This window comes from Equus caballus, chromosome 5 (genome assembly GCF_041296265.1).
Source record: "Equus caballus isolate H_3958 breed thoroughbred chromosome 5, TB-T2T, whole genome shotgun sequence".
Classification (NCBI taxonomy): domain Eukaryota; kingdom Metazoa; phylum Chordata; class Mammalia; order Perissodactyla; family Equidae; genus Equus; species Equus caballus.
Window position 1 is genome coordinate 55,924,063 of NC_091688.1, and position 22,437 is coordinate 55,946,499.

At 37.0% G+C, this 22,437-nt stretch overlaps 1 long non-coding RNA gene across 1 annotated transcript; it reads right to left on the reverse strand.

Moving 5' to 3' along the window:
• Positions 1-7,367: 7,367 nt before the first annotated feature.
• LOC138924370 (uncharacterized) lies at positions 7,368-22,190 on the reverse strand. Its single transcript, XR_011439416.1, has 3 exons — positions 22,118-22,190; positions 10,312-10,502; positions 7,368-7,591 (listed from the first exon to the last, which is right to left on the reverse strand). It is a non-coding gene; the product is annotated as an uncharacterized lncRNA (long non-coding RNA).
• Positions 22,191-22,437: the final 247 nt, after the last annotated feature.

A 22,437-nucleotide genomic window follows, 5' to 3' on the forward strand; every position in this document is an offset into this window, starting at 1 on the left:
CTGTGAACCCAACTGCTGTGCCACTGGGCCAGCTCCAAATTTTGATGGAGGCTTGACAGTTTGAACTTTCATAGAATGCTCTAAAGCCTAGAAACCTCAAAGAAATCCAGAAGCTAAAGACAAACAATGTTAGGAATATAAGAAAAGGTTTCCCTGAGAGAAGGCAAGGACAAGAGTTAAAAGTTAATTATAAGAAATTGAGAGTAGAAAATATGAACGTGACTAGATTGTACTTCATTTCAGTCTTCCTTTTTCGTGGTCTTTTATGTAAAATCTTTTAAAATCACTTGAATAATAATCAGTGATTTTATACAAGAAACACTACTAACTGGATTTTGTGCATTTTCTCCTTCTCTGGGCCACCCATTGCTGCAATGTTAGATCTAGACTCTAGCTAACGGCAAAACTTTTCCCCTTCTGCTGGCTACAGAATCAGAGGAATAGTAACATAGGAGGCAGCGCTACACACATTTAGGTTCACTTTGTAGATCTAATTAGTAAAGGACAGTAAACTAAAATCCCCAGAAGCCTGCTAGAGCCAGTATTGCTGGTGGGCACATTTCAGATAAAATTTGAACAGCTTAGAGAGTCTTCGCCAGAAAAACATCCTGGCATCCTGGTGTTTGTGGGTTTGCAGATGCCTGCACTCACTACTTATCCCATTGCAGGGTGGTCAGGCTAATGTCATGCAGATTAACAAATGTGTTCTTTATTCCCCTCTAACAGTCTTCTTGAGACCACAGCCTCAGACCACAGGTCAGAAATCATGACAGGACTCAGAACGTGTGTGCAACTGGCTTAGAGGCATCCTGCACTCTGAGGAGCTGGCTATTCTTGTGATTGAGAAATTAGGGGAACTTTCTCCTACATGACAAAAGAGCCAACTCCACCAGACTGGAGGCTACATGGAATAGTTCCTCATAGGTACTTTTTGATTTTAATTGAGTGGATCTTTTTTACTATTTTGTCAATGACCTAAGTAAGTCCTCTAGCTTCACCTCTTGAATTCATTTTCTCTATAGTGCTGCTTACAAGTGCCTCAAGTTTATGTTAATTATTTAATTGAGAAGAGTTTGCTCACAAGGAAAGAGTAGGAAAAACATTTGTCTCCTAGAGTTATCTGGATTACTGAATGTGATAATGTAAGCAATGTACCAGGCACAGCTCTTGGAATATAGCAGGTACTCAAATGTTGGAGTAAAAATAGTTCCTTTCCTACACTTCAACTCTCACCTTTCCCCCATTTCCCAGATAATACCTTTCTTTTAATCAACTCTTCATATGTGAAATAAACATACCATTTGATGGCCTATTAAAGTAAACAATCAACTAGCAATGAATAATAAAACTCTAGAACAGAGTTTTTCAATTTCATTACTGTTGACATTTTGGGCTGGATAATTCTTTGTTGTGGTGGGCTGTCTTGGGCATTGTAGTATGTTTAGTAGCATCCCTGACCTCTACCTATTAGATGCCAGGAGCACCCCCAAGCACGACATCCAAAAATATCTCTAGACATTACCAAATGCCCCCCGGGGGGAGCAAAATGGCCCTTGATTAAGAACCAGTCTAGACCAACTGTATTCATCATAACCAACCCTTTTTGTCTCTCCTCAGCTCTTTGCTTTTGGGGAAAAAAGCAAATGACAACACAAACAAATGTCAGATATTTATTTAAAATAATAATAGAAACATTGTTAGACAGTACTGTCATCCCAGGGCATCCCATTCACAATGTGACTGGCACTCTGGAGCTCAGTTTTCAGTGTGAATGGTGTCCCCTAGGCTTGGGCAAAACCGGGGCCCTCAGAGGACAACCTGAGACAAGGACACAGGCAGCCCAGTTCTTTACAGCTTCCACCTGGAGTCCTGGCCAGTGAGAATCAATGCAACGCCACATTTCCCAACAGGAGGAAAACTCCATCATGTTCACCGTGTTCTATGGAAAATCTCAAGAAATCACGTCCAAAAATATAGATGAGAATTACAAGGGCTTTCTGGATAATTTTCGGTTTACCAATTAGTATCCTTTAAACAGAATGACTCACTCCCTGAATATTCCATTTATTTGAGAGAATGGTTACTGTCTCAATAATAATTGTTCGCCTATGGTATTTTGGCAAACCATGGAAATAAATCCTGGTTTTGGAATGGGATAATACATTGATTGACATTTGTTCCAGGATAAATTACCACCTGATAAAATCCACAATTCCAAGTCCCGCCAGAAGTTTCAGATACATCTGTTTGCAATTACCCTATCATTTGCTAGTTATTTCTTCTGATGGTTCACAGCTCTCTATATTCTCTGAATGTATTAAAAGCCAATGGCCTTCTCCTTAGCTAGAATTTTCCTCTTCCTCTTTAACTAGTCCCATTCCTGGAACCCACATAAACCTCTTTAATACATTAAGCTTCTGAGCTAGTGGTCTAGTTAACATTCAAAGAGCCCTCAATTATTTTGTAATCTACAACTCTGAGGTAGCAGCGCATCTTCTTTTTCATGTTGAATGTGCCATCCACCTTACTGCCATTTCCCCAAGTATCTACATCTGCAGAGGTTATAAAGATTTCTAAACTATACAAGTGTGATTCAAAATTATTACTATTTTTCTTATTCATTATTTAAAAATCAGGTTTGATTGTATGCAATAGTAGCTAGTAAAGACCCAGTGCCTTCTCGTCCCTGCACAAATCCTTTCCCTCTGACTTTAACAGTGCCATGTGCAAAAAGCTTTTTACCTCCATTCATATTGTCTTCATCCCCTGAAAACATCCAAAGGCTAATCCACTGGGAAATGATCAGTCATTTTACATTAGTGAAATCCAGATGAGCTGGAAGATAGCAGCATGCTGGGGAGGTTGGGTGTTACTGATCCATGTATGGACATGAAGAGGAGAAGTAGGCTTCACAGTAGATTCTGAGAGCTAGAGGATGTGGCAGGAGTTACTTGGAATGTGGGAGCAGGAGGGGCTGTCTTCAGAGATCTGATGTTCAAGCTGAGTTGTGATACATGCACAACTGTGAGCCTTACAGCTCTCCTATTTGTCCAGCTTCAGTTCTGATGTTTACTGAGCCAGCTCTTCTTTGTGCTTTTAAAGACCAATGTGCAGCCTTTAAAAAATGCTTTGTGCTAAATGTTTATTTCCTTAATGGACTCTAAATGATTGAAAGGCAACAAATACAGTGCCAAAGGAACTTCTTTGTTTGACACCAGAGCACATCACCCTTGCTTTTCTTTAAAATCATCATCATTGCTATCATTGTCTTCACAATAACAGATATTTATTGCATGACTACTGTTTGTAGGGCACTGTCCTAGCCTCTGCACTGACTTGCCATATGAATCAAACTTTAATATTTTATGGTCTCTTTCAAATTGCCATGTTAGAGTGCCCTTGATTTTTGTAATGACCTATTCTCCCCATCCTTTCTCTTCGCTAATTTTAGGCAAATCTTTCAACATCCCTTCGCCGTCCTTGCTCTTCTCTCTGTTATCCTTTAACTTTGCACATTGCCTGGACTGCTCCCTTTTTCCTTTTTCCTTCCAAAGAACTCCTGAGTTAGACTCCACCAGGAGACTCTGTGAGCCATACATGAGGACTCTCATGGTGTCACCCTCCAAGAGTGTGCAGAAGAGTCAGGAGACCCAGATGTTTTCATTCTTGAAGGTCTCATATGACCTGTAAGATTCAAAAGGGCAACAAGCTACTGTTGCTGGACACTGTTCTGGAGCGAGGGCATTTTAAAGATATGCAGCAAAGTGTTAGAGCTGACAGAGTATGTCAGTGACCAACTTGATTTCTATCTAAACATATAATGATTCCTTCATTCTACTGGAAGCAAAGTGCAGTCATAATAGAAATATAATATGTATTAATTATTTCTTCTTTGTATCCATTATTTGCTTAATTTTATGGGTAATACTAATGTTCATGCATTTCTTATTTTGTTAACTACCCAAAAGACCAAAACTATAACTGTTTACTTACTTTGTACTTTTCCCAACATGGGGTTATAGATAGATAGACAGCTAGCTAGATAGATAAAGTGTTTTGTTGATGATGCTGTTTGACTGAATGAGTCTCTCCTATTACTGTAGTGTTACTATCGGTGATCATCGCCTATCATCTTTTTTTCCTGATTTCTGTAAACACTTTGCAAATTTAACTTATTCAACAAACATTTGGCCCAGAGACTTAGAAACTGTGAATCCTGCCTTTGGTCACTGTCTTCTTCCTGTGAGGTCTCGTAGGGAAATACACAGAAGACAGATGGAGGTGCTGCTAACATCATAAGGGTATAAAGAAAGAACAGAGGTACTAAATTTGGATTTTTAAACCAGAAACCATGAATTCCATGGTGGCAGTTCCAATGTTTTCTTGTATGACTACAACCAAAAACAATTTAAGCTCTCTGTGACTCTACTGCTTGCCACTTCCCCCTTCCCATATAAAATAGAAAAGCATGAGGTAAATTCTTTAAACTGTTTGGGCCTCGGTTTCCTCATATGTAAAATGGAGATAATAATAGTAACTACCTCAAAGGGTCACTGTGAAAATTAGATGAGTTAATATAAGTAAAGTGCTTAGAACAGTATGTTGTATACAGTAAGTGCCAAATAAGTGTGCGCTATTATTAACTGGAGTACCTCTTAGTATGAGGTAAGTGTTAGTCAAGGAAATATCTCTAATGGTCATAAGTGTTTTTTACCTTTCAAAAGAGGTCCCTGGCAATTGAATTGCAATCAGCTAGCCTTCTCTAAAGAAAGTGCCAATCCCTTAATAGTTTAGGATGAAAGTCCTTTTCACTTATTATGACCAATATTACAGAAATGCTGGGAATATTTACGAGGAATTTTTGACTAATGAGTATAAACTGCAGTAAATGTAACAGGAGTTGAAAACACTTTCTATATTAATGATGCAGGAAACAATCTTAAAAAATAAACCATGGGAAAATTATATTGCAAAGATTTAAACACAGAAAGTCTCTGTATTTGTGTTGAGTAACATCACACACAGTAATCTTTCGGAGATATTTTCTGAAAAAACTTAGTTGTTACCATAAATTATTTAAAAATAATCAGTGGAGGGGCTGGCCCCGTGGCCGAGTGGTTAAGTTCGCGCGCTCCGCTGCAGGCGGCCCAGTGTTTCGTTGGTTCGAATCCTGGGCGCAGACATGGCACTGCTCATCAAACCACGCTGAGGCGGCGTCCCACATGCCACAACTAGAAGGATCCACAACGAAGAATATACAACTATGTACTGGGGGGCTTTGGGGAGAAAAAGGAAAAAATAAAATCTTGAAAGAAAAATCATTGGAAAACATACTATAATATGAGGAAGAAACAGTATGTAATACCTAAACTAGTATTTGCAGAAAATTTGTCCTTTTGTAAGAAATTTGTAAAAGTACTTTGTGCTCTAGCTACAGAATGGATTGTTGTCATCTTAGTTTCTTTAACACTCTGTTTCACTTTGGTTTGGGGAAAGTTTAAAAACTATATATCAAAAGATGGAAAAATGAAAAATGAGGCAGGGATAAACAGTGTGGAATGCTAAGTGACGGCAGAGAAAAAGTCAGTAACAGACATGCCATAAGGCACAGCATGATTAGTGAATGTGAACTGCAAATCTGTCTCTAAACTTCCTAATGGCCAAAATAAAAGCAGAAAATATGAATTACTAGATTCTTTCTGACCATATAATAAATAGACCACTGAGTTCTTAGGAGCAGCAGAGTTTCCTGGTACTGAGGTCTAATTAAATTTCTCCTGTAGGTTTTCACAAAGTGTACGCTGGATAGTGTGGTGGACATTGTTTTTGGTCACCTAGATACCATGAACACATAGTGTTACAAGACTCTTTATTGTATCCCTGGAAAGGCCAGTGGCAGAATACCAACTCGCTTCAGTAGAAGCAACTCTGCAAGAGACCAAAGTAAGAAGGTCTGGGTAGTTATGATACTCTGACTGGGTAAAGTAACCTGAGCATTACTTTTTGCAGCTGAATTTTAAGGAATCCCCGTGCAGAGGTGAAAAATGTACTGAACTAGGAGGCAGAAGATGTAAACTTCTGTCCTGGTTCTGCCTCTGAGTAGAGGTGTAACCACAGGTACATCCCCTCCTTTCCCAGGTAGGTTCTCCAGAGGAAACTCCTAGACATGTATTCAGGTACAATGACTACTAAGATAGTGCTCCCTGGCGAAGGCCAGAAAGGAGTTGGAGGAGGAGGATAGGAAAAGGGCAGAAGCCAAGTGAAGATGTAATTTCAGAATTCCCTGCCTCAGCCTGATCCCTAGGAATCTGGGGAGTTAAATCCACCTAAGAGTGTGCCTGGAGGCCAAGCCCTGCATGTTCTACCCTTATACCAGGTAGTTCTTGGCTGTCCTGGGCTGGGGGGGGGGGGGGTGGCGGGGAGCAGGGGGAGGCTGTGTAGTGGGGAACTTAAAGCATCAATCTCCTCAGGCTCTCTGTAAAAGTCAAGGGCTCTGGGGCCCACAAACCATTCTCTAGAGGCCCAAGGGCAAACTGTTAACTACCAAGCAAAATTAAATCCCTCCAGGGTGGCATCAGCAGGGTCTGTCCCAACTTCTCTTCTCTGTAACATAAAGGGATAGGAGCTGATGATCTCTTAGGTACTGTCAGTAAGTGATTATAAATTCTGTGGATCTAAGGTTACTTTTTAGCTCTTTTGGGAATACTTTTTAAATTACAGCTTCGCCATGTAGCTCAAACAAACTGAAAAAATTATAGTCTGGTAGAAAAGCCAAGATTATACCATGAACCAGCCAGATTGTTGTCTGTTAACGTGGAAAGGCACGCAAGAGGCTTTGTCTCTCCTGGCAGGTTCACAGAGGGAATGAGTGTTACACATGGGAAGGGACAGGCTAAGAAAGAGCCAAGACTCGAGCAGTTGTTAGAAGATGGCACTTTGTAAACTGGGTTGAAAGCAATTATGGAACACTGAATGAAAATTACTCAGCCTTTATGACCATTGTGGCACAGGTTCAGACCAACTGATGGTAGTGTTTTTTCTCTCTTGCCTGGGAAAGGGTAGACTCAGTCTCTTTAAGAATTAGTGGGCTGTTGGAAGATTTCACCTACCCTTCTCCTCTATCAGCACCTACTAAATGTGCCTGGAGCCGTGAGGCCCTGTTAGCCCTTGACACCCATCTTCCACTGGGAGTCCTCGCTATCCTTCTTCCATACAACCCAGGAGGATGGAAGGTGGTAAGAAAGCTTATTTGCACTTAATCCACATTCTTTCAGTCTGGGTCTCTGGGAATAGGCATATTTGTTTATCTTCTATCTTGAACTTCAGAACTAGAAATTTAATTCTTAATCAAACATATAGATTATATGACTATGGACAAATCACTTTATTAAGCTTCAGTTTTCTTACGTGTTAAAGAGGATAACATAGTCTTTATCCTATATGCTTGCTGTGAGGATTAATCGAAATATTGTCTGTATTCCACTTAGAACAATGCTTGGCCAATATTATGAGAGTCAGTACCATCATCTCAGGTAGGATGGTGTTTTGAGACCAAGGTGTAATGGGAGACATTATCTCCCACAGACGATATCTGCAAGAATAAACACAAAGGCAAAAGAACACATTTTTTTTTTCATTGAAAATTGGTAAATTATTTAACTTGACCTAACTATTCTAAGATATCTCTTTATAGATTCCAAGGTTCTTCTTCTTTTTTTTTTTAAAGATTGGCACCTGAGCTAACAACTGTTGCCAATCTTCTTCCCTCCTCCCTTCTTGTTCTCCCCAAAGCCCCCCAGTACATAGTTGTATATTCTAGTTGTGAGTGTCTCTGGTTGTGCTATGTGGGATGCCACCTCAGCATGGCCTGATGAGCGGTGCCATGTCTATGCCCAGGATCCGAACCAGCAAAACCCTGGGCAGCTGAGGCTGAGTGCACGAACTTACCCACTCAGCCATGGGGTCAGCCCTCCAAGCTTCTTCTTATTGAATATATTGTGTATCTATCCTTTGTAGAACAGCTAATCAAAATAAAATCACAAAGTAAAATAAATAGCTTACAGAAAGGACCACAGAAAGCATAAAGTCAATATATTAGTTGTTACACTAAACAGAAACAGACTGAATCCTTTTATTAAAAGATACACATGGGGTTCAGCCTAGCAGCATAATGGTTAAGTTCATGTACTCCACTTTGGTGGCCGGGGTTCACAGGTTCGGATCCTGGGCATGGACCTACACACTGCTCATGAAGCCATGCTGTGGTGGTATCTCATGTACAAAATAGAGGAAGATTGGCATGGACATTAGCTCAGGGTCAATCTCCCTCACACACAAAAAAGAAGACCCAGATGATCTGCTTTGGTTATGAAACAAAACCTAATTACAAGTTATTAACAAGTAAAAAAACCCTCAAATTGATAAAGAAAGTTTGAAAATAGAAAAATAAAGATACCAGGTACATGCAAATAAAAAGAAAGCACAAGTCACACTATTGATATCAGACAAGACAAAAAGCATAAACAAGGTAAGAGGAGACATACATGATGTTAAGAGGCACAGTTTTTGAACATGTATAACAATAAAAAGAACTGTGCTCCAAACCATATAGGAATTAACTATGCAAAGCAAAATAATTGAAATATATGAAAAGTTTGAAAAATTAAACTTGTAGTGGGAGATATTATTATGTCATTCCAGAACTGATGAATCTAGTTGTTAAAAATTACTAAGGACATAAAAGACTCAAATTACACCATTACACACACCCCCCCAATTTAACAGATATGTATATAAGGTTGCATCTAATGATTTCAGAATACATCTCTGTATTTATCACTGATTCTCAATCCTTTTGGTCTCAGGATCTCTTTATACTCAAATATTACTGTGGTCCTCAAATAGCTTTTGATTTTTTGGGTTATAACATACTGGTTATATATATAGGTATGTATTAGAACATGTGGGTTATAATATATCTATATTTACCATATTGGTAATTAAAACTGATAATTTAAAATATTCATTAATTTATTTAAAATAACAATAACTCATTAAATGCCAACAAAATAATATATTTTATAAAAAAATAACATTTTCAAAAACAAAAACTAGTAAAGAGTAACAATGTTTTGATTTTCCAAATCTTTTTAATGTCTAGCTTAGTAGAAGAAAAATGTATTCTCATATTCTGCTTCTGCAGTCAATCTCTAATATGTCATTTTTTAATTTAAGTATGTGAGGAAAATCCAGTCTCATACATATAGCCTCATATGTAATTGGGAAGAGAAGAGTGTTTTAATAGCCTTTTCAGATAATTGTGGATATTCTTCTTTAATACTACACCAAAACTTGACAGGTGGTGTGTTCTTAAATGTTAGTTGCAAAGTGGAATCTGAAACTATATCAATGAACCTTTAATACCACATTACACTAAAATTCATTGGTTTCTTGCTCACTTTGAAGGGATCTTTTACTGATGCATGGTTTTGTAACATCATGCATTGGTAATGTAGAAAATATTGGTTCATTGAGTTTACAGATTTTCCAAATGTTGACAAAACCATTTTACATTATCAGAAAACTAGATTCATTTATATCATCACCAATTTCATCAGAAGACTCTGTAAGAATTAGAAAAGATTCAAACTCAAGGTGGTTTTTCAAAATTCTACTTTCGTTTAAAAGTTGTATTTTATCTTTAGCAAGAAATAGTGTCAATTACTTTCCTGGGTGCATGTGTATATGTGTGTATACTACTATATATATACAGCACATATATACATACTAGTTCAGCTCTCAACTCAATCACACAAGTGATTTTCCTCAAGACAACCATCTTACCTTTATACGCTGCAGAAGTACTTTTTGCACATTTCGCATTTCATCACACAGGATATTAAAAAGATGTGCTCAAGGGCTAAGTTTTAATAAAATTAATATTTTTGCTGCTTCATCAGGATATTTTTTGTTTTATAGCAAGTGTGTGTCAGTGAAGAATAATGACTACCAGTATAATTCACTGTTGTGCCTTGATTTGTGCTAAACAATTTTACCCACTATTCCTTTTGCACATTAGTGCAAATGCCAACACAATGAAAAATGCAAATAATGTCTTAGTATTATTATGAAAATAGTTTTTATCAGTGGCCTCCTTGAAAGGCTCTCAGGAACTCCTGGGGATTAGAAGACCACACTTTGGAAACTGCTGATTCTATATACCACATACATCATATATAATATGTATATATATTATACACATATATTACACATGTACACATATATGTTATACATACTATTTATATCAGGTACCTTATTTCCTTTCATCCTGTTGCTCTGCCATCTCGTAGGGCACTATCATTATTTGGTCTTAGCTGGGATTCCATAGTTTCCAATTGGTATCAAGGGGAAACGAAGCATGGAGGAGGCATGCTCATTGTCTTAAGGCCCAAGCCTGGATGTCTGTAATGTAACTCAGAGTTGAAATTCTAGACAATATTGACCTTGTGAGAGAAGGGTGGAAAAAGTCACAGAAATGTGAGAGCATGCTAGAGTTATTGTCTTGTTGAGAGGAAGATACAGAGAGTGGTAAGTTTGAGAAACACGATGTTTGAGTCTAGGGTTGAGAACAATCTCTGTAAAAATAAAAACAGAATGTAATAAAGTTTATAAATAAATAAATAATTACGAAAAAAATTCTTCTCTTCTTTAGAAAGCAAGGAGGGGAAAACAAAACAAACATCTGGGAAAGAGAATATGTGAAATGAGATGCTAACAATATAATAGTAATTGCAATGAATGTAATATATTTAATGGGCTAAACTCAATTAAAAGATAGAGACCCTTACTTTGGATTGAAAATATCAAAAACCATCATTTGAAGTCCAAAAGATAGAATTTTAACACAAAAGGATATAGAAACTGAAAAGCAAAAAAGATAGAACAAGAGATAAAAGAAAAGTGTTAACCAAAAAAAGATGGAGTGTTAGCCATAGAAGTCAGTAAAAAAAATTACAAAAATGAAGAAAGAAGTCATCATATTCCAATAAAAGGAATAAAATGATGCAAGAAGATATAAGAATCATTAATATTGATATCTAATATAACCAATATATCTAATTGGATATCTATTATAAAATATAACCTCAAAGTACACACACAACAATTGTAGGGAGAAATATATGAATCAACTGTTTGTAGTTTTAGACTTTTAACACAATCCTCTTGGAATGAGGTACAAGAGAAATGGCTAGGATATAGAAGCCTTGAACAATGCAATTAATAAGCTCAAGTTATTAGTTATACATAGAACTTTGAGCAACACTGAAAACACATTTTCGTGCACTCATAGAATATTTACAAAGCTTAACTATGTATAAAGGAAGCCTCAATATACCCCAAGGAATCAGTAATGATGATAAAATGAGCATAACTAATAGTTAAGTGCTTAGAATGTGTGAAGTACAGTTCTAAGTAATTTGAATCCTCAGAAAAACCTATGAAACAGGTCTGTTATTATTTCCATTTTACAATTGAAGACACTAAGGCACACAAAAGCTAAGTAACTTGTCCAATTCACTCAACTGTGCAATTGTTCTTAACCATTACGTCATACTAATAATATTATGCTAATGAATTTGATAATCTGGATGAAATGAAGACATTTCTAGAAAAAATAAAAATGCCAAAATTGGTACAAGAAGAAATAGAGTACATGAGCAAACTGGTAGATATTAAAGAAATATAAATGATAAGAGTGTCATACAGCCTATAGTTTTCCACTATTAATAAATAACCCTTGGGTTAAAAATAAAATCATAAGGGTAATTGAAAAATATTTAGAACTAAAGAAAAATTTAAAAACTATATGTCAAAATTTGTGGGATATAGCTAAAGTAACGACTATAGGGAAATGTATAGCTTTAAAATATTTATTAAGAAACAAGAAGGGTTGGAAACCAATGTGCTAACCATTCAACTTAAAAATTTCAAAAAGGACAAAGAGAGCAAAGAAGGAAGAGTACAGAAAGAAAAAAATGTGTAACAGTTAGAATTTGATTGGGAAAGCAGTGCGACTAAATGACAGGAGATAAGATCTTACAAAATTGTGGAAGAAGCCGTGGGAATAAAGCTCTAAAAGGGTCAGAGAGAAGTCTAACCAGGGACCACAGAGAGGAGCTGGCAAAGTCTATGGAATGCTGTCTGGTGGTGGGCATTGTCGTGAGGATTAAACGAGTTATAATACGTAAAAAATGCTTAGGATGGGACCTGGCACATAAAAACTATAATATGTGTTATTCTTATTCTATATATAATAGCAATAATCAGTCAGAAATAGATGGGGAAAATATGCTATTGAAACAACTCCATTATAACCAAGATTAGAAAATACCTAGAAATAAATTTACTAAGAAAGGTACTTATAAGTAACACAATAAAATTTTACTGAAGAACACAAATGATGATTTAAACTAGGTATCAGCAAACTTTTTCTATAAGGGTCCAAATAGTAAATATTTTGGGCTTTCTGGCACATATGGTCTACCTAGCAACTGTTCAACTCTGCCACAGCTCAACTGCATGAAAGCAGCCATAGACAATAAAATGAATGAATAGGCATGCCCAGATTTGGCCAATGGTCTGTAGTTTGCTGACCCCTGATTTAAAAAAATGGAATGACACACCATACTCTTGGGTGAAAAAAGCTAACACATACAAATATCAATTTCTCCAAAATAATGAATAAAAAGAGATATTCTGAAAAGATAATTGCACAGGAATAGCTAAAAAAAGATTAGTGCAACTGAAGAGAAAGCCGATAAGTAGTTTTTCCTTCTCTTTCTTCCTTCCCTTCCCCTCCCCAACCATTTAGGAGAAAAATAAGATCAAATCCCTCTGTACTCATACAAATGTAATTTTCAAAATTAATTAAAACCAAGATAGAAAACCTAGAAGCCATAAAAAGAAAGGCTGATTTTTTTGACTACATAACAAGAATGTTGGCGTAGCAAGAGATACCATAAGCAAGATAAAAGGTAAACAAGAGTGAGAATAACTTATCTGCAATGCATGTGAGAGAAACAATATTTAAATATACAAAGTTCTTTCTTATCAATACAAAAAAGACAAAATGCAATAAAAAACTGGGAAAAAATTCAGAGAAATGTAAATTCAAAGGGATCATAAAAGTATGAACATATGCTCTGTCTCCATATTAGGAACATCTCTTCTATCAGATTGGTAACACAAGGATGTAAGTTGCAGCACTCTTTGTGATAGAGGGAAAAAAAGAAACAGAGCAAACACTTATCAATCTGAGAATGGCTGAATATATTGTGCTACATACAGACCATAAGCAGTACATGGAAATTAAAAAGAATGAGTTACAGTTTCTGGTCTAACTGGAGAGATTTCTAAATGTACAGAGAAAAGCAAGATGTATAATGTTTATAATATGGTCTCCTCTTTTTATAAGCAATGAGCCTCCCAAAATCTTACATGTATAAGTGTGTATATTTATATATAAGTGATACGAGCACAAAAAACTAAAGAACATTGATTACTTAGAGAGATGGAGGTGCAGAGGGAGTGGAAGGAAGCAAGGCGCATGCGCGCACACACAGTTCGTAAGGAAAAAAGTCTTCATAATTTTAAAAATCTCACTTCTGTAAAATTTTATTTATATATCCAGAGGTGGCATTAAAAATATTTAACAACCAGTATGGCACAGGTACAGACCAATCAGAAAAGATGCTGGCTGGTACATTGTAGGGGGGTGTTCACTGAATATTGGCCCTGTTATTTCCCTACATGCTTGTGCCTTTATTTCTGTGGGACAGATTCCTAGGAGTTGAATTGCTGGGTCAAAGGGTATGCGTACTTCTAATTTTAAAAGAAACTGCCAGATTGCTGTCCAAAAAAAGACTGTAGCAATTCACATTTCTTCCAGCAATGTGTAAGAGTACTTTTTCCCCACATCCCAACAGCAGTGGAGAACATATCAATCACTGAGCAGCGAAGTAGTCTAAGATAGGCAAGTATTCTGTCTCTCAGCTGGAGGCCTCAGCTGTTGAAAAGAGTGAAAGGAGCTTGTGGTTTTAAGGAAGGTCTCTGACATGCTAATCTTAAACTCCGAATACTATGTGCTCTAGGTAGAATGTCTACCAGCTGCTCCTGCCTTCCCCCATGTTAATCCCCATCAGCTCCAATTTAGGCTTTGTCCCTTCTTCCTAGGCTGAGGTGATAATTTTATTACAGCGGATGTTCCTATCTTTGAGATATGTGGTGCATTTAAAGCTTTTATCCTAAACCCAGAGGATCTGGTTCCCTCAGCAAATGGACACCATAATAACTTACTACTATTTTTAATAAACCAAAGTTCAAATCAGAAAACTCTAATGACAAGGGCGTTGCTGTGGGTAATGCAGGCTCATGGTCTCTTATAAACTTGTGTAGAAATAGTAAAGAAGTGAATAGTTTCTCCTTCTGGGATATAAGCATTTGTAAGTCTTTGGTTAGGGTGTTTGGCCCATTGAGTGTACAGAATGCTTGAAGGTAGAGAGGGACAGGGAAGAGGTAAATATGATTAAATTTTCAGCATGGTTGATGGGATGGATAATGATATTATTTATAAAGAATAATGAAGTGGTTTTTCTAAGGGAAATAAAATTCAGTTTTGAACACTGGGTTTTATTTAACAACAAAATTTATTGAGTGCCCACTATATTCCAGGTACTCAGGATACAGAGATAAATGACAGTAGTCCTAAGTAGTCCTAAGCCCTGAAGACACTGTCAGTCTGGAGCTAAAAATGGACAATTAAAGTCTGTTGTGTACATTTTAGTTAAAATGTAAACTCCAGGATACTATAGAAGAACAGAAAAAAGATACCTAGTTCTAACTAAGGGGTCCTGGGAGTCTTGCTGGTAATGGTGATACCTGAGTTTACACTGGAAATATTGTTAGTCCAGTCAGATTGTAAGGAAAGGGCTTCCTGGATGGAAGGAAAGCATGCTTAAAGGCACAAAGGCAGGGCGAGTGGAACAGATGTAGGAAAAGACAAGTGGTTAGGTATAACTGGAATGTGAGTGAACATGGGGCAGCAGCAAGAAACAGGTTGAAAAGCAGGATCATGAAAGGTCTTCTGAGCCATGCTGAGGAATTTAGATTTTACTCTGTAGTTGAGGCAGTGAATTATTGATAAAGCAGGTGAGTGATGACCAAATTTGTATTCAAAATAGATCATGGACCTTTTTAGGTAAGGTAGATTTGAGAAGGAGAGGTGGTAGGACTGGAAACAGGAGACCCCATCAGAAGGGGCTGTGAGCAACTCAGCAAGATCCACTAAGATCCTAAGGCAGGGTAGAGGTAGCTACCAGGCCGCAGGGACACTGGGTGATGCTCCTCCTTGTGCCAGGTGTCCTTATGACACCTCTAGTTCTGCCAGACTGTCCATTGTAGTGTTCACTCTCCGTTCTTCCCTTCTCATCTCCCCTCATGATTGTATCTAGCAAAGCTTATCTTTGTTAGATATTGGGGTAAGCACTCAACTTGGTATTGAATGATGAATAAGTCACAGGCTCATTTTAAGAGGACCACCCTTAATTCTAAGTAAGTTACTTAGTTAAAAGGATAAATTTTGGTACCTCAGAGAGGGTGTCATTTACACTTCATAGCCAGCCACTTGCTCTGCCTGCTTGTGTAGCCCTGTATAGCATACAGCGTGGTCACAGGTGAACAAGTGAGATTTTTCTCCCCACCTTTGACAGGGTCTCTGTATCAGTTTCTTTGGTTACAGAAACCAAAAGCAACTCTGGCTAATTTAAACAAAAGTTAAGAAGCTGGGGGTGAGGCAGGGTGAATTTCTTGGAAAGGTCCATGAGATTTCACAGAAATCAAAGGAAAAAAGTAATCAACCAGGTTGGGGAAGTAAGTGGCTCCAGGGATCTTTGAGTCAGGAACTGATAAACTGTTGCCCTGGGATAGTGCCCTGGAGGGGACTTGGCTTCAATTTAGAGATGCCATAGGGAAAGCACTTGATTGCTTAACGTACACATCTCCTGGTGAGGACAGGATGAGGATGAAGGGGTGCCACGGTTCAATCCCTAGGGAAGTAGAGTCTGTCACCAGAAGAACAGGAAAGGAATGCTGGGTAGGCAAATACAACAGATACTACCCCATTGTCTTGCTAATTTGTAAACTGAAGGGACTAGGAGACTCTAAGCCTTCTTCTTCCTCTAAACTTTGGAGTTTATGAGTCGTATATGGCTAAGTACCCGTGTATGCTTTCACAAGTCAATGGATACCCCTTATCAATTCTTCCCTTAGTCAGTGAGGCGATTTCAGTTTTAGATACTAGGCCAGATGGGGTCTGAATAGAACTACCAGTGTTTGTCTGCTGGATATTTCTGACTGGCTTATAGCAATGGAAAGGTTAGTGTTTAAAGAATACAGCTATAAAGGAAATCTTTTTAAAGGTGAAAGAAAGGTACAAGTTTCATAGCTTCCCTGCAGCAGAAGTTTATTCCAAGAAGTTAGCTTTCTTTAAAGTATATGGAATCTTTAGTTTTTGGGATTTCTACTTTCGTTTGCATTTCAAGACCAAGAATGTACACTCAAAAGGTTGTTAAATATACAGCTTTTCCATCTCTGACCAGACAAAATGTTGACCAAAAAGTTAATTACAGCAGAAGCTGCTTATTTAGTCCATGTGTTAGTGGTATGGCAACTGCCATAAGGGTATTTCCAGTGACCCTCTAACAGTGCTCTTCATGGACTCCAGGCAGCCAGGGTCTCTGGCTTGCTGAGGCTCTGGCAGCAGCCTTCACTTGCCTTTTACAGTAGTAACAGATGCCTGGCACCAAATGATGTTTGCCACCATAAGTTTCTTTCTACTCAAGACCGTAAGATGCTTTCTGGCTCTGTTCTGGCTTCATTGTGCAACCTTTCTTTCGTCATCAGAAACGGGCAGAATCCTAGTGATTTGAGTTATGGCTTTGATTTGGGAAGTAAATTTCAAGGAAAAATGGAGTGTGTGCCTTTGACTTCTAACTTTTCTTTTTACTTGTATGTGACTCAAAATGAAATTACAGCCTTCTATTATTTTACCCTTTAATGATTTTTGACCTGCTTCTAACAAATAGGAAAACTAACTAACCAGCATGAGAAAACCAGTGTCAGCATTAGAAAACCATGTGTAAGAGCAAATGGAAAAGCAACATCCACGACTCATAAAAATTAATGCCAGGGTGTGGCACACAGCTGCCCAACTGACGAGAAGAAAGCTATATTGTGAATTGCTGGGAAATTAACTATTGTAAGAAGAGAAGCCGAGTAATAGTGATTTGAGCTGGTAACACCAGTGAGGAGGATGGCAGGGAGGGAGAGAACTATTTAAGCATTTGCCTGAGAGTCAGTGGCTTTCTTTGATATATAGATATTTTTCACCACAGAGATAACCATTCATTGCTGACTGCAGTGGTTATGACAATAGCTGCTGGAGAGAGAGGAAAACTAGAGTATTCTAAGGAAAAGAAGATTTAGATTTGAGACATCTTGAAGTGTTCTAAGAAGATCTCATTATAGACACTTGGACAGGAAATTAGACTTTTATTCAATTATGAACACTGGACACAAATAAGTCAAAGGTGAAAAAAAGCGAAACAAGCAAAGGTGAAAGAAAGCTGCTTCTCAGACATAGTATATGCCACTTGTGCTCATATTCATTGGCCAAACAAGTCATTTGGCGAAGCAAACCATCAGTGGAGAAGGGAATATGCTCCTCCTACCAGGAGGGTTGGTAAAGAGACATAGCAAGTATTTTGAACAAATAATTCAATCTCTACAATATTACTGATACAGTTTCTTTAATTATCATAGATTTTCAGTTTATTATTTTTTTCCAGCTTTAGTGAGATATAATCGACATAAACATATTGCACACTATAACACTGTGTAAGTTTAAGGTGTACAATGTGATGATTTCATATGTGTATATATTGTGAAATGTTTACCACAATAAGGTTAGTTAACCTTTACCCTTTACCTCACATAATTACTGTTTTGTTGTTGTTGTTATGGTGAGAAAATGAAAACTCTGCTCTCATAGCAACTTTCGAGGACACAATACAGTACTGTTAACTATAATCACCATGCTTAGTGCTCCAGAACTTATCCATCTTACAACTTCAAGTTTGTACCCTTTGACAAAGATCTCCCCTTTTCCCCCACCCCTCAGCCCCCAGAAATACCATTCTACTCTCTGCTTCTATGAGTTCAAAGCTTTTAGATTCCATATATGGGTGAGATCATACAGTATTTGTCTTTCTCTGTCTGACTTATTTCAATTAAATAAATGAGAGATGACCCTCAAGGTCCATTCATGTTATTGTATGGTAGCATTTCCTACTTTTTAACAGCTGAATAATACTCCATTGTGTGTCTGTGTGTGTGTGTGTGTGCGTATATACATACCATATCTTCTTTATCCATCCATTGATAGACATTTAGGTTTCTTTTTTTTTTTTTTTTTTGAGGTAACGCTGGTTTATATCATCATATGAACTTTAGGTGCACATTATTACATTTCAACTTCTGTATAGACTACATTGTGTTCAAAAGTCTAGTTGCCATCTATATCCATATAAATGTGCCCCTTTACCCTTTTCATCCTCCCCCACCCTCATTCCACGTCTTGGCTATTCTGCATAATGCTGCAATGAACATGAGAGTGCAAATATCTCTTTAAGATCTTGCTTTCATTTTATTGGACATACCCAGAAGTGGAATTGCCAGATTAATGGTAACTCTACTTCTAATTTTTTGAGGAAGCTCAATACTGTTTCCATAGTAGCCGTACTAATTGACATTTTCACCTACAGTGCTCCAGGGTTTCCTTTTTTCCACATCTTGCCAGCATTTGCTATCTCTGGTCTTTTTGATAACAGCCATTCTAATATGTCTGAGGTGATATCTCACTATGGTTTTAATTTGCATTTCCTTGATTATTAGTGATATTGAGCAGTTGTTGTCAATCATGTACTTGTTGGCTATTTGTAGACCTCCTTGGAGAAATGTCCATTCAAGTCTTCTGCCCACTTTCTAATCTGATTATTTTTTTGCTATTGAGTCATATAAATTCCTTATACATTTTGAATATTAACCCTTTATCAGCTATATGGTTTGTAAATATTTTCTCTCATTCCATAGGTTGCCTTTTCATTCTGTTAATTGTTTCCTTCACTGTACAGAAGCTTTTTAGTTTGCTATAGTCTCACTTGTTGATTTTTACTTTTGTTGCTTGTGATTTTGGTGTCAAATCCAAAAAAATCATTGCCAAGAACAACATCAAGGAGTTTTTCCCTAGATTTTCTTCTAGAAGTTTTATAGTTTTGGGTCTTATGTTTAAGTCCTTAATCTATTTTGAGTTAATTTTTGTGAGCAGTGTAAGATAGGGGTCCAATTTCATTCTTTTGCACAAAAATATCCAGTTTTCACAACACCATTTATTGAAGAGGCTATCATTTCCCCATTGAGTATTCTTGGCTCTCTTGTCAAATATTAGTTGACCATATGCGCGTAGGTTTATTTCTGGGCTCTCCATTCTATTCCATTGGTCTATGTGTCTGTTTTTATGCTAGTACCATACTGCTTTGATCACTTTAACTTTGTAAAATAGTTTAAAATCAAAAAGCGTGGTATCTCCAGCTTTATTTTTCTTTCTCAAGATTGCTTTGGCTACTCAGGGTCTTTTGTGGTTTCACACGAATCTTAGGATTGCTTTTTCAATTTCTGCAAAAAATGCCATTGGAATTTTGATAGGGATTGCATTGAATATACAGATGGCTCTGGGTAGTATGGATACTTTACCTGATCCATGAACATGGGACATCTTTCCATTTGTTTGTATCTGCTTCAATTTCTTTCATCAGTCTTACAGTTTTCAGTACATAGATGATTTATATTTCGTTAGTTAAATTTGTTCTAAATATTTTATTATTTTAATGCTATTAAAAATGTGAGTTTTCTTTGTATCTTTTTCAAATAGTTCAGTGTTAGTGTATAAAAATACAACTGATTTTTGTAAGTTGATTTTGTATTCTCAAACTTTACTGAATTTGATTACTAGTTCTAACAGTTTTTTGGTGCAGTCTTTAGGATTTTCTATATACAAGATCATGTCATCAACAGACACAATTTTACTTCTTCCTTTCTGGTTTGGATGACTTCTCTTTCTTTTCTTGCCTAATTTTGCTGGCTAGGACTTACAGTACTATGTTGAATAGGAATGGTGAGAGTGGGCACCCTTCTCTTGTTACTGATCTTAGGGGGAAAGCTTTCAACTTTTCACCATTAAGTATGATGTGAGCTGTGGGCTTGTCACATATGACCATTATTATGTTGAAGTATATTCTTTATATACCCAATTTGCTGAGAGTTTTTCATAAAAGAATTTTGAATTTTGTCAAACGCTTTTTCTGCATCTATTGAGAATATCATATGATTTCATTATTTTATTTTATTAATGTGGTCTATCACATGCATTGTTTTGTATATATTGAACCATCTTTGCATCCCAGGGACAAATGTCACTAGTCCGTGGCATACTATCCTTTTAATGTGCTGTTGAATTTGGTTTGCTAGCCTTTTGTTGAGAATTTTTGTATCTATATTTGACAGAGATATTGGCCTGTAGTTTTCTTTTCTTGTAGTATCCTGATCTGGCTTTGGTATCAGGGTAGTTCTGGGTTGTAAAATTTGTTTATGAGTGTCCCCTGCTCTTCGATTTTTTGGAAGAGTTTGAGAAGAATTAGCATTAATTCTCCTTTCAATGTTTTGTAGAATTTACCCGTGAAGCATCTGATCCTGGGCTTTTCTTTGTTGGGAGACTTTTTTTTTTAAAGATTGGCACCTGAGCTAACAACTGTCGCCAATCTTCTTCTCTCTTTTTTTTTTAATCTGCTTTTTCTCCCCAAATCCCCCAAGTACATAGTTGTATATTTTAGTTGTGGGTCCTTCTAGTTGTGGTATGTGGGACGCCGCCTCAACATGGCCTAATGAGTGGTGCCATGTCCGCACCCAGGATCCAAACTGGCAAAACCCTGGGCGGCCGAAGCGGAGTGCACGAACTTAACCACTCGGCCACAGGGCCGGCCCCTGTTGGGAGATTTTTGATTACTGATTCAGCCTCCTTACTTTTTTATTGGTCTGTTTAGATTTTTTATTTCTTCATGATACAGACTTGGTGGTGGTGTATGTCTTAAGGAACTTATCTTCATGTCTAATTGTTTATCTTTGTAGGGGGCAGAGGCTAGGGTCTCCTACTTTGCCATCTTGGTTATGTATGTTTCTAGCAAACTCTTCACTTTGTCCAAATTTTCAAATTAATTGAAATAAAGATTTTCATATCATTCTCCTATTTTGTCTTAAATCTCAGCTATATATCTACTATATCCTCTTTTCCCCTAGCTTTTCTGATTTATGACTTCTCTTTTTTCCATGATTAATTTTTCATACTATCTTTTCAAACTAAAGTACTTTGTGGTTCCTATCTATGGCACTTCTGATTTATATTGTACAAATGTTTGCCCTTATCTTTATTGTTTATGCCCACTCTATTTTCCTTGGGCTTATTTATTATACTTTTTCTAATCCCTAAAGTTAATATTTAGCTAATTTTAGTTAATTTTCACTTTCTTTGATATAAGCATTTAGTATTATATTTCCCTTATTTGCTGAATGTAGTAGTTTCACCATCATTCAGTTGTAAATATTTTAAAATTTCCATTTTGACTTCTTTGAAACTTGGGTTTGGAAATATATTTTTGAAATTTCTGAGCAGATTATCATTTTTATTAATGTCTTCTAACAATTGCATTGTGGTGGAGATTATTGTATGTACAATATTTAATTTTTTGATATTTGTGGACTCGCTTTATGGTCTGATACAAGGTCAATTTTTGGCAAGAAGAGCGGACATTGTATAACTGCTAACTTTGATATTTTAAATATGTACATTTATTGAACATTGTTAATTATGCTCTTCAAATATTCTATATCCTTAATAATTTCCTGTCTGCTTATCTATCATTTTTGATAGAAATAGATTTAAATCACTCACTGTGAATCTGGATTTGTGATTTTCTCCTTGTAACTGTCCTTTTTAAAAATATACTTTGAGTCGGGGCTGGCCCCGTGGCCGAGTGGTTAAGTTCGCGCGCTCCGCTGCAGGCAGCCCAGTGTTTCGTTGGTTCGAATCCTGGGCGCGGACGTGACACTGCTCGTCGAACCACGCTGAGGCAGCGTCCCACATACCACAACTAGAAGGACCCACAACGAGGAATATACAACTATGTACTGGGGGGCTTTGGGGAGAAAAAGGAAAAAATAAAATCTTTAAAAAAAATATATACTTTGAGTCTACATCATAACTTGCGTATA